This window comes from Babylonia areolata, chromosome 20 (assembly GCF_041734735.1).
Source record: "Babylonia areolata isolate BAREFJ2019XMU chromosome 20, ASM4173473v1, whole genome shotgun sequence".
In the NCBI taxonomy this organism is placed as follows: domain Eukaryota; kingdom Metazoa; phylum Mollusca; class Gastropoda; order Neogastropoda; family Buccinidae; genus Babylonia; species Babylonia areolata.
This window is the reverse complement of record NC_134895.1, coordinates 8,539,648-8,552,732: the sequence shown is the minus strand read 5'-3', so window position 1 is coordinate 8,552,732 and position 13,085 is coordinate 8,539,648.

Sequence of the window (13,085 nt, the reverse complement as noted above, 5' to 3'; positions counted from 1 at the left end):
TTGTGTGTGTGTGTGGTGGTGCTGGTGGTTTTGTTTTCTTATTGTTTTGTTGTTTTGGGTTTTTTTTGTTTGTTTGTTTGTTTGTTTTGTTTTGTTTTTTCTGGGTTTTTTTGTTTTTTGTTGTTGTTGGGTTTTTTTTGGGGGGGGTTGTGTGTGTGTTTTTTTTGTTTTTTGTTTTTTTGTTGTTTTTTTTGCTTTCTTTCTTTCTTTATTATAATTTTTTTAGTTGGCTTGTTGTCGTTTTCTTACCTTATTTCTTTATATTTTCTGTTTTTATGATTTTTTTTTATTATGAGATTGCAGTCTTAGCTGGCTGTTCCTGGCAAAATTCTGTAGAAAAATCCACTTCGATAGGAAAAACAAATAAAACTGCACGCAGGAAAAAATACAACAAAACAAAAGAAAAAAAAAAAGGGTGGCGCTGTAGTATAGCAACGCGCTCTCCCTAGGGAGAGCAGCCCGAATTTCACACAGAGAAAATCTATTGTGACAAAAAGAAATACAAATACAAATACCTACTGGCAACGAGAGTGTTGTCCTCTGGCAAAATATGTAAAAAGAAATCCACTCTGATAGGTACACAAATATACAGCCATACACTCAATGCCTGACAAGCGCGTTGGGTTGTGCTGCTGTCAGGCATCTGCCTAGCAGATGTGGTGCAGCGTATATGGATTTGTCCGAACGCAATGACGCCTCCTTGAGAAACTGAAGATGAAACAGAAACTACTGACATTTCACTTTTTACCACAGAACTCTCTTTGCTTTTCCTTCTCCCTCACCCATCCGTTCCGTCAATATGTGAGGGAAATTTCACCGTTTGCTTTTTTGTTCTTATTGGTTTGTTTAGGGTTTTGTGTTGTTTTCTTTCATGTTTATCTCTTCCGATGAAAGATCATAATCATGGTGACTTCAGAGTCAACGTATGCTTTCAACAGGTGTTTGACAAATATGCAAATAAGCTTCTCACGAATAACTGGCTGAGAAAATAATATATAATTTGTAAATGAGTACTTCTAAACAAAAGGATGAATAAAGAATGAATGGACTTTTGAGCGAATATGGGAAGAAAAAGTGGAAAACTATATTTAAAGAATCCAGTAATCATTAAGTATTTCTTCTTTTTTTTAAAGAAGACAAAAGTAAAAGACCAACAACATTCTAATATTATTGTGTATTATCATTACTGCACTGTACTGTTCTTCACTGCATTGCAGTACAGTGAATTGTCCTGTCCTGTCCTGTCCTGTCCTGTCCTACCCTGTCCTGTCATGCACTATTCTGTATTGTCCTGTCCTGTCCTGTCCTGTCACACTATGCTGTCCTGTCCTGCCCTGTCTTGTCCTGTCCTGTCATGCACTATGCTGTACTGTCCTATCCTGTCCTGTTCTGTCCTGCACTATGCTGTCCTGTCCTGTCCTGTCATGCACTATCCTGTACTGTCGTGTCCTGTACTGTCCTGTCCTGTCCTGTCATGTACTGTGCTGTCCTATCCTGTACTGTCCTGTCCTGTACTGTGCTGTCCTATCCTGTACTGTCCTGTCATGTACTGTGCTGTCCTATCCTGTACTGTCGTGTCCTGTCATGTACTGTGCTGTCCTGTCCTGTCCTGTCCTGTATCGTACCGTACCGTAAAGTACCGCATCATACTAACGCAGTTGGTTCTGACGTTAATATGACTCTCTCCTCTTCCTCTTCTTTATCGACTTGCTTTTTTCTTCTTCTTTCTTTTCTTCCTTTCTTTCGTTTGTTCTTTTCTTTTCTTTTAATTGACATTTCATTTATTTATTTACTCTTTTATTTTATTTATTGATTTATTGATTTATTTATTCATCTTGAATTGTTTTTTCTTTTCTTTTAATTGGTATTTCTTTTCTTTTCTTTTTTTCTTTCTTTTTTTTCTTTCTTTTTTGTTTTTTTTTGTTGTTGTTGTTTGTTTGTTTGTTGTTGTTTTTTGTTTATTCATTTTTCGTTTTGTTTTATTTATTCATGCATTTATATATTCATTCATCAGTTTATTCGTTTATTTATTTATTTTCGTTTTGTTTTGTTTTCCTCCTTCTCCATCCCCCCTCCCCTCCATCTCATACTGAAATATTCAGCTTGGAAATGCACACAAAAGCTCCTTTCGCGTTAAAGTCTCTTCAACTTCGTTAATTGCTATGTAGATAAGTGAAGTGGTTTTGATTTGATTTTACTTTTGTGTCACGGTGAAACAGACTGTGCGAAGGAGCCACTGACGACGCTCATACGCTTGTCATTTGCAATTAAACCTTGACCGATGTTTTGACGTTAACTGACCGATTGTGATCTTCCTGTAGGGTAGGTTTAACTCACTTGTCCTAAGCCCCCCACTCCCCCACCCCCACCCCACACCACCACCACCACCACCACCCCTCCCTGCCTCTCTCTCTCTCTCTCTCTCTCTCTCTGTCTTAAAGAACATGATGTACACTTCGTTCTCTGTTGTCCAAAACCTAGCGATGTTAGAGCTGAATTTATTGATCCTAAATATTACAGAGATCCTTGTCTGTTCAAACTAAGTTTGTTAATGCCATGCACAAAACCTGATGTTATACGTAATCTCTCTCTGTTCTTGTACAAGGCTATCAGAGTTAGGGATATAGTCATTTCATAGTCTTGTTTTCATTGTTTATTCATCCTCAAATTTAATTGTGTTTATTTTTCAAATACCCCTTCATGAGGGGCTATGGCCTATTTGAATAAACCATTCAAATCCCCCCCCCCTCTCTCTCTGTCTGTCTGTGCAATCAACATGTTATTATGATGTGTTTTTACTTATCACTCTCAGGAGAGCAACATTAAATTCTGTTTTTGATTTTTTAATATGTCAAAAATGTCAGCCATTTACTCTCTGTCTCTGTCGGCCAGTCCGAATCTCTCTCTCTCTCTCTCTCTCTCTCTCTCTCTCTCTCTCTCTGTGTAAATCTATTGAAACTGAAAAACATGTACTATTTGAGTATACATTGTATACTGACATCAGAGAAACATTTCTGAATGACTACATAAGAATTGATTTTGGAACACTACTCAGGTCAAAAAACGAGAAATATTACCAGAATTCGTCGAAATTTATTTTTCATGCAATGAACAGAAGGAAACGTCTTACTGATGGGATTTGATATGTTTATGATTCAATATTGCTGCCACGTTCATCCCATTTCCCTACCTCCTACCCCCCTCGCCCACTCTCCCCCACTCCCCTATGCCCCCTCTCCTACCACCCCCTAGCCCCTCCCCTTCCCCCCCGTCACCCCCCCCCCCTCACCCCCACCTCCCCGTGTTTGTATAAGGGCCTATGGCCGATGTACAATGAACAATTCAGTGTTCAGTGTCTCTCTCTCTCTCTCTGTGTATATATATATATATATTCATGTATATATATATATATATATATATATATATATATATATATATATATATATATATATATATATATGTGTGTGTGTGTGTGTGTGTGTGTGTGTGTGTGTGTGTGTGTGTGTGTCTACTTCCCTCCCTCTCATCATCCCAACAGAAGACAGGTGCTGATGTATGTGTGTACAAGTATAAATAATTATGTACATTAAGAGTTTGGTATTAGCCTAACATCCTTATAATTATTTATGTGATTTTTTTTCAGTAAATCACAGTGACTCTTTTAATATTTTTAAGATTTACATATAATTATGCATATAAAAGCTTCGGTGACATCAACATACACAGAATGTAACTGCAAGTATGAGTAACCATATTCCTTCTCTTCCTAAACAATGAAAGATTTTGAATGAATGAGTGAATGATGAAGGATTTTTTTTTTAAATACCAATAAGTGGATAAATAAATGGACAAATAAATGAATAAATATAAGAACCAAATGAACTTTTAAAAGTCCCATTTCTCTATCACAGGTACAGCAACACACAACCTGGATGTTTTCAAAATACACACACACACACACACACACACACACACACACACACACACACACACACACACACACACACACACACACACACACACACACACACACACACACACTCCCACCTCGTACCCTGAAAATTAATACTTGACCTGCAGAAGTCATGCCCAATGACAGAACATGAAATCCGAGACTCCGTTCGCTCATCATCTCACTCCGTCCACATGCAATGCCTCACGGGTCGGCCTCCCGTGAAGCTCACGTGCTTTGGGGCACCAGGCTGGATTTTGGTGAGCGTTTCGAGGCGTGACGAGTGATTATATAGCGCTCATTGATCAGCCGACGACCCAAAGTGCCCCAGTGGATCAATTTGGCAATACAACAGCTCTCGAAGGTTTGCATTCTGACGTCATTTTACAAAAGCAATGCCATTCTGTCTTGTCTTGTCTTGTAAATCCATATACGCTACACCGCATCTGCCAAACAGATGCCTGACCAGCAGCATAACCCAACGCGCTTAGTCAGGCCTTGAGGGAAAAAAAAAGAAATAACATAAAATAAAATAAAATAAAATAACAAAACTTTTAAAAAAAAAGAAGAAAAAATATACATAATAAATAAAATGAAATAAAATAAAATAACAAAAATAAAGAATTTTTTTAAAATAAATAAATAATAGATAAATACAAAAAAATACCACTACTACTACTACTAATATTTATAAGGCGCAAAATCTTCATGAAGTCAAATCTAAGCGCACACACACACACACACACACAAAAAGACAACAATGATGATAAGTAAGCAATTGTTAGTGTGTGTGTGTGTGTGTGTGTGTGAGGAAAAAGGTGGCAGAATGGTCGAGACGCTAAACTGTCAAGACAGTGTCCGTGAGGGTCCAGGCTGGGTTCGATTCCAGCTCTCGCCGCTTCTCCTAAGTTTGAGTGGAAAAAAATGAAACCGAGCGTCTGGTCATACGGGTGAGACGAGGTCTGGGTCTGGGTTCGATTCCCGCTCTCCGCCCCCCCGCCCCCTCCATCCCCCCACCCCTGACCCCCCCATCCCCCACCCTCCGCACCCCCCCCAAAAAAAATCTAACTGAGCGTATGGTCATTCGGGTGAGACGATAAACCTATAGGTCCCGTGTGCAGCACGCACCTGGCGCACTGAAAAAGAACCCACGGCAACAGAAGGGTTGTCCTCTGGCAAAAATTATGTAGAAGAAATCCACTCTGATATGTACACAGACATACAGGCATGTACTCAAGGCCTGGCTAAGCGCTATGCTGCTGGTCATGCAGGTATCTGCTTAGTAGATATGGTGTAGCGTATATGGATTTGTCCGAAAGCAGTGACACTTCCTTGAGAAACTGAAACTAAAGACTGACACCTGTTGTTGTTTTTTCTTGCCGTGTTGTGTAGTTTAGTGTAGTGTGTTTTGTCACGATAGATTTACCTGTATCAAAGTCGGGCTGCTCTCCCCATTGACAGTGTCATTACAGTGCATCACCACTCCCTTTTTTTTCTGCCTGCAAGTGCTTTTTGTTTTCGGTTTATCAAAGTGGATTTTTTCGAAAGAATTTTGCCCCAGACAGCCCTTTTGTTGCCGTGTGTTCTTTTACGTGCGTTAAGTACACGCTACAAGCGGGTCCTTGGTTTATCATCTCATCCGAGTCCGAATGGCAATTTTTGGAAATAAAATAAAGATAGTTTTAAGTGGATATTATGCAGGAAACTGCACAACTATATTGCTTTCAATGTAACATTGGAACAAACCCTAAAACCTTGCTGATTTACTCAATCGATCGGTTTCACTGTACGTTTGACCTAGAGTAAAGTGGACGTTGTGGAAGAAACTGTGTTGGTCAGTCTCTGCAATGTAGTAACATCGGAATATTCGTACCATAAATACATAAAAAATCCTACTACTGATAATAATTCGTACCAGTCGATTTTTTTGATTTTTTTTTTTTTTTTTTTTGGTCAAACCTTGTATGAACATCTCCAATAGTTTTATTAGCATATTGTTACTGATACCAGGTGTGAATAGACACCTGAATTCGGTTGGGGAAGGTTAAAGTGACGGAAGGAGAGGACTGGGTCCCGCCTTCCTGTGTGGAGCGATGGCCTAGAGGTAACGCTTCCGCCTAGGAAGCGAGAGAATTTGAGCGCGCTGGTTCGAATCACGGGTCAGCCGCCGATATTTTCTCCCCCTCCACTCAGTAGACCTTGAGTAGTAGTCTGGACACTTGTCATTCGGATGAGACGATAAATCGAGGTCCCGTGTGCAGCATGCACTTAGCGCACGTAAAAGAACCCACGGTAACAAAAGGGTTGTTCCTGGCAAAATTTTGTAGAAAAATCCACTTCGATAGGAAAAACAAACAAAACAAAAAAAAACTGCACGCAGGAAAAAAAACAACACACACACACACAAAAAGGGTGGCGCTGTAGTGTAGCGATGCGCTCTCCCTGGGGAGAGCAGCCCGAACTTCACACAGAGAAATCTGTTGTGATAAAAAGAAATACAAATACCAATACAAATACCGAACCTTGACAAGTGAGTTATGAATTCACCGCTTCGGTGGCCGTAAAACGCTATAAGACCTTTAACCTTTATAATTGTTATTTTCTTGGCGTGTGTCGTCTATTTTTTAGAAGAAGCAACACAGTTAAATCTCTTAATTGTCACAAAGGTCATGCGCGAGAAGTCAATAAAAATGCTCGCCGGCTCTCTGTCTCTCTCTCTTTGCATGTTCGATCATACTGGACACACACACACACACACACACACTCACACACACACTCACACACACACACAATAACAACAACAATACAACACAAACACACACACACACACACACACACACACACACACACACACACACACACACACAACACACACTCAGTAACAACAACAACACAACACACACACACACACACACACACGCGCACGCACACACACACACACACACACACACACACACACACACACACACACACACACACACACACAGAACGCACGCACTGGCATTTTGAACTCCTCCAACAACCACTGTTTAGTGGACACAGCTTAAAATTAACCAGCCTGTATAATACAGAACACGTACGCTGCATACCAGAGAGGAAACAGATCGAACAAGGAGACCAACCCGAGAAGATTAACGTGGCTGTCAAACCTGGCTGCTGATCACCCATACCACAGGTGTTATCACTGCCAGATCTCTCTCTCTCTCTCTCTCTGTGCTCTGCCCCTCCTGCCGCTGTGTCAGAAACTGACGAGCAGTGCGAGTGCCTCACGCCAAGTCTTCCCCACCGGGTAATTTTCTTTGTCTTGGTTCCTATGAGCTTATCAGTGCATGGGAAAAAAAAAAAAAAAAAAATAAAAAAAAGATCAGCAAGTGCGGCAGTTTTGGAACATAGTTGCCTGAAGTTGCAACACACACACACACACACACACACACACACACACACACACACACACACACACACACACACACACACACACACACACACACACACACACACACACACACACACACACACACACTTCTTTTCTCCCTGTCTAATATCACTTAAAGTGGAAAGACATAAGACTGAAGACTACTACTACTACTGCTGCTGCTGCCACTACTGACTACTGCTGCTACTGCTCAGTACTGCTGCTGCTACTACTACTACTGCTACTACTACCACCACCACCACTACTACTACTGCTATTACTACACCAACGCAAACATGACCATAATGCTACAGCGACCAAAAACCCAACCTGTTCTGTAAAGACCAGTATTACCAGGGTCATATTTGACCTGGTGACACACGTGTACCGCGTCACCGGTAGCCGAGATGGAAGAGGCAGATAATAACGGGGAAGACGAGAGTTCCGTGACAGGAACGTCTTTTGACCCGAAACACTCGCAACATGCTGACAAAGACCCCAGGGACAACGGCCTGGCACAGATCGAGTGACGTACGTTACAAGGACCACGTAGGTTTCCAGAGAAACCGCCTGAGTGTCCCTGTCCCTGCCACCCGAACACTGCTGTACTTGTGGACTGAAGACGAAGACAATGTGATACAGCACATAATAAGACTGCTTACTACTGCAGGAAAAACAATTCTTGTTTTCAAATTAATATTTACTTTGTACAGTTTCTCGTTGACGGAGGAAATATAATATTTGCTGAATCAGGTGATAATGATTATAGTCCTTACTGATGGAGGAAAAATTATGCTTACTGGTGGGTGTACCATAATCTTTACTGGTGCAGGTGATATAATCCTTACTGATTGAGGTAGGGTTGGTTGGTTTGTTTTGTTGTTGTTGTTGTTTTATTGATGCAATTTTTGCCGATGGAAATAACAAAATCTTACAAATGGAGTTAATAATTATATTCCTTACTGGTGGAGGTATTAGAATTCTTACTGATGAAGGTAATTTAGTCATTACTAACGAGCTCAAGATTTTGCGCCTTATAAATATTATTATCAGTAGTAGGATTTTTATGTATTCATCAATTCATTTTTTTTTCTCAAGGCCTGACTAAGCGCGTTGGGTTACGCTGCTGGTCAGCCGGGCATCTGCTTGGCAGATGTGGTGTAGCGTATATGGATTTGACCGAACGGCAGTGACGCCTCCTTGAGCTACTGATACTGACACTGATACTAACGGAGGTAATCATTATATCGTCCTTACTGATGGAGGTAATGCATTCCTTACTGATGGAGGTAAGAGAGTCCTTGCTGATAGAGGTAATATTGTCGTTACTGTTGGAGGTGATGTAATCCTTATTGATGGAGGAGATGTGATACTTGCTGATAGAGGTAATATTGTCGTTACTGTTGGAGGTGTTGTAATCCTTAGTGATGGAGGAGATGTGATATTTACTGATAGAGGTAATATTGTCGTTACTGTTGGAGGTGATGTAATCCTTATTGATGGAGGAGATGTGATACTTACTGATAGAGGTAATATTGTCGTTACTGTTGGAGGTGATGTAATCCTTGTTGATGGAGGAGATGTGATACTTACTGATAGAGGTAATGTAGTTACTGCTGATGGAAGTAATATTGTCCTTACTGATGGAGGCAAGAGAGTCCTTGCTGATAGAGGTAATATTGTCGTTACTGTTGGAGGTGATGTAATCCTTAGTGATGGAGATGTGATATTTACTGATAGAGGTAATGTAGTTATTGCTGAGGGAAGTAATATTGTCCTCACTGATAAAGGTAATACAATCCGTACTGATGGAGGTACTAGTAATATTTATTGTGCTTGCTGATCGAGGTAAGGAAATTCTAGTCCTTTCTGAAGGAGGTAATGTTTATCATAGTTCTTACTGATGGAGGCAATATGATCATTAGTAATGGAGGTAATATAGTCATTACTGATGGAAGTAATCCAACTGAAGGATATAATATTAGTCCATTAATGGGGGAAATTAAGACCTTACTGATGGAGGTAAAACAATCCTAAGTGGTGGAGGTAATGTAGTTTTACCGGTGGAGGTAGTTTTAGTTACAATCCTTACTGCTCGAAGTTATTCGATCCTTTTTGAGTTCAGTTTCAGTTTTTCATGGAGGCATCAGTGCGTTCCGACACTGAACTGATCACATACATGCTACATCGTATCTGCTATGCAGGTGCCTGACCAGCAGCATAGTCCCACGCGCTTAGGCCTTGAGTGCATGCATATAATTATACTGAGGCCTATTTCTGTACCTATCAGAGTGGATTTCTTCTCCACAATTTTGCCAAAGGACAATACTGACATGTTATCGAGGGTTCTTTTTCAGTGCGCCAAGTGCGTGTTGCACACGGGACCCAGGTTTATCGTTTCATCCGAATGACCAGACCAGACGCTGTTTGATTTTCCAGTCAAACTTGGGGGAAAGGGGGAGACCGGGATTCGAACCAACAACCCCACGGACACTGCACTGGCACTGAGATAAGCTTCAATAACCATTCTGCCATCTTCCCCCGTTTTCTGATGTAGTTGATATAATCCTTGCTGATGGAGGTAAAATGATTCTTTAAACACCTTTGCTGATGGAGATGACGTGATCCTGACTGATTTAAGGTTTGTGCGGGATTTTATACTCAGTGACCCATGCTGTCTCATTTTGTACTTAGTTTTCCAACCTCAACAGCGCCCCAGAGCCAGGGAATGACACTGTGTCCACAGCTTCATGCAAAACACATCAGTGGGGTCCTGAAAGGGAGGAAAAACGGAAAAGGGGTTGTGTTGCATTCAAAATAGGTCACTTGTACTTCGCCTTCAGATGTTAAATTGCTCTTCCTGATTCTTCGGGGTTTTTTTTTTCGCAACCTCTATAAATGATATTTTTTCGTTTAGTTTTCGACTTGTGTGTGTGTGTGTGTGTGTGTGTGTGTCTGTCTGTCTCACTCTCTCTCTCTCTCTCACACACTCTGTCCGTCTGTCTCTCTGTCTGTCAATGTGTTGGTCTGTCTGCCTGCCTGCTGATTATTTGTCAAACGCAATGCACGTCCATGTTTCCTCCTTTCCAACAACCTCGCTTTGATGACAGTATATTACAACACATTTCAATTTACAGCACGATGGGCTGAATGGCTACATAAAACATCAAATAAACAGGTAGTGCGTAACAAATAGGACCGGTGTTATGCCTGGTAAGCAACAAGTGCAACAAAGATAACATACTGCGATTGCTGTCAATTTCGCGGGGGGAAAAAATACATCAGTAACATACAGATGAGTGCTCTCACTCTATCTCCGTCTCTGTGTTTCTATCTGTCTCTGTCTCCGTCTGTTTCTTTGTGTCTGTCTCCGTCTCTGCCTCCCCCCCCCCCCCACCCCGCACACTCCTCTCTCTCTCTCTCTCTCTCTAAAGTTATACAGAAAAGCAATCATGCCGTCCGTTTTATATTACCATAACCACAATATTGTATACGTTTGTAGACCGCTCAGTGTGAACGCTACTCCTGAAGTGCGCACACTGGCACACACACACACACACACACACACACACACACACTGCACACTTAGGCACAGACACAGACACACACACACACACACACACACACATACAACACTCACACGCACGCGCAAACACACACACACAAACACACAAGCGCGAGCACGCGCGCGCGCGCGCACACACACACACACACACACACACACACACACACACACACACACACACACAGCACACACACACACACACACACACACACACACACATCAGTTTCACCCAGCAGTCTCTTCATCTCTCCATAACATGCACCCAAACAGAATCCCTTAATTCTCTCTTCCAGATCCGTCAGTCAGCGCAAAGCAGTCATCAGCTGTGTTGATAAATCGTCAGTGTACGTTATTCTTTCATCCACTGTACCGCTTTATGACACGTTAGTTGAATCCATCACTGAGATACAATTAGACCCACTCAAAACTCCACAAAACTTGGGGACATCGCAAGTGTGTGTGTGTGTGTGTGTGTGAACGTACTCGGCGTCCACTGATGCGTCTCAGTTGTTCAGTTCTGGTTCAGAACCCGATATAATGTACAACTTTAGCGAGGCAGTGGCAAACTGAACGAGAAGGAACGGGATCATTATGCATGTTAATAACATTCTCTGACAGGCACAGTCAGCTGACAGGATACCAGACACGGAACACAACTCCGCTCTTCAAACATGACAACTTGTGACGTGCAGATGATTTAAAGGTGACGTAAACCGGCCTCCCATTCTGACGTCACAGGTGTGAAATCTCTCTCTTTCTCCCTCCCCCCCTCTCTCTCTCTCTTTATTTAATTTTTTTTTTTTTAATATATATAATTCTTTCAGGTCCCCTACATCTTTTTTTTTAGTTTAACGTCTTTCACTGTGTCACTGTCAAGTGATATCAGGCGGGTGAAAACTGATGTGTTTACTGTATGTGCCCTCAGCTTGGGAGATGGGGGAGGGGGTAAATGGGAGAAGGTGGTCACGTGGGGTGACTGAAGTAACAGAGTAGTTGAAAAGGAAGACCGTGAGCTACGAACGGCTGGATTAAAAGTGAATAAAAATGATGAATTATAACAACTATGCCGTGAATACTGTAAACATCTCTATAACATCATGTTATAAAGCAATGATTATGATAACAAAAACGAGATCAATCAAAGGTAGATACCAGTCGGACTTAAAACATTCAACTTGTTTTTAAAAGGTGATAAAGTAATTGATGATTGAATCAAAACATCACCTGAGGATTTTTTTTATTTATTTATTTTTTTTAGATACTTTAAAAAAAACAAAAACTTTTTTTATTATTATTTTATTTTATTTTTTACTGCTGATGTGTTTGGTGGAAACTGGTCGGCTACTTACTGAAAGAATAGTTTTCTTTCAGTGTGTCGCTTTTGGACTGACATTGGACAAGTATGTGATTGACATTCACTTTTTTCCACATAGACTTTTTTTCTTCTTTTTTTTTTCCTTCAAAATTTAGTTCGAAGGGGATTCAAACGGTATCAGTCGCGGATAAATTGAACTTCTAGTTGGTCATGACTGGGAGACAGATGAATCATTCAAGAAAGCCTTGGGGTTGTTTGCTATAACTGGCTTCATACAGTAACGGTAATATTGGCTGTCTGAATTTTTAGCCTGTGTGTGTGTGTGTGTGTGTGTGTGTGTGTGTGTTCGTGCTATTGTCATATTTGGACATTTTGTGACTGATTCTCGAAAACGGGCGATGACTGGTTGTAAACAACAAACAAAGCCAGCTCATGGACTTGTTTATTATCACTGCAATATCATTTTTATTTTGTTTATTAACTATTTATTGACTTCCTTTTTTGTGTGTTGTTATTGCTGGTGTTGTTGTTGTTGTCGTCATGTGTCTCTCCCACGGACTTAATGTGTCCGTGGTCTCCCCCCCCCCCCCCCCCCCCCCCTCAAGCAACCTATCTGAAAATGGGACTTAATTCCCAGTTTGATTGAGTTAGTTCCCGTTGTTATTTAATCTCTAATGCAGTTTCTATTGGTAAATTAAGATTTTACTGAATAACAAATAATATATACACACAGTTTTGAAGTTAGCTAAGGTGTAAATATTTTCTCAATGTATGATTAGCTATTCGCTGCAGTTTTCCCAACCCTTTTGCGCTGTTACTATTTGTTTGGTCTGGAGGCCGT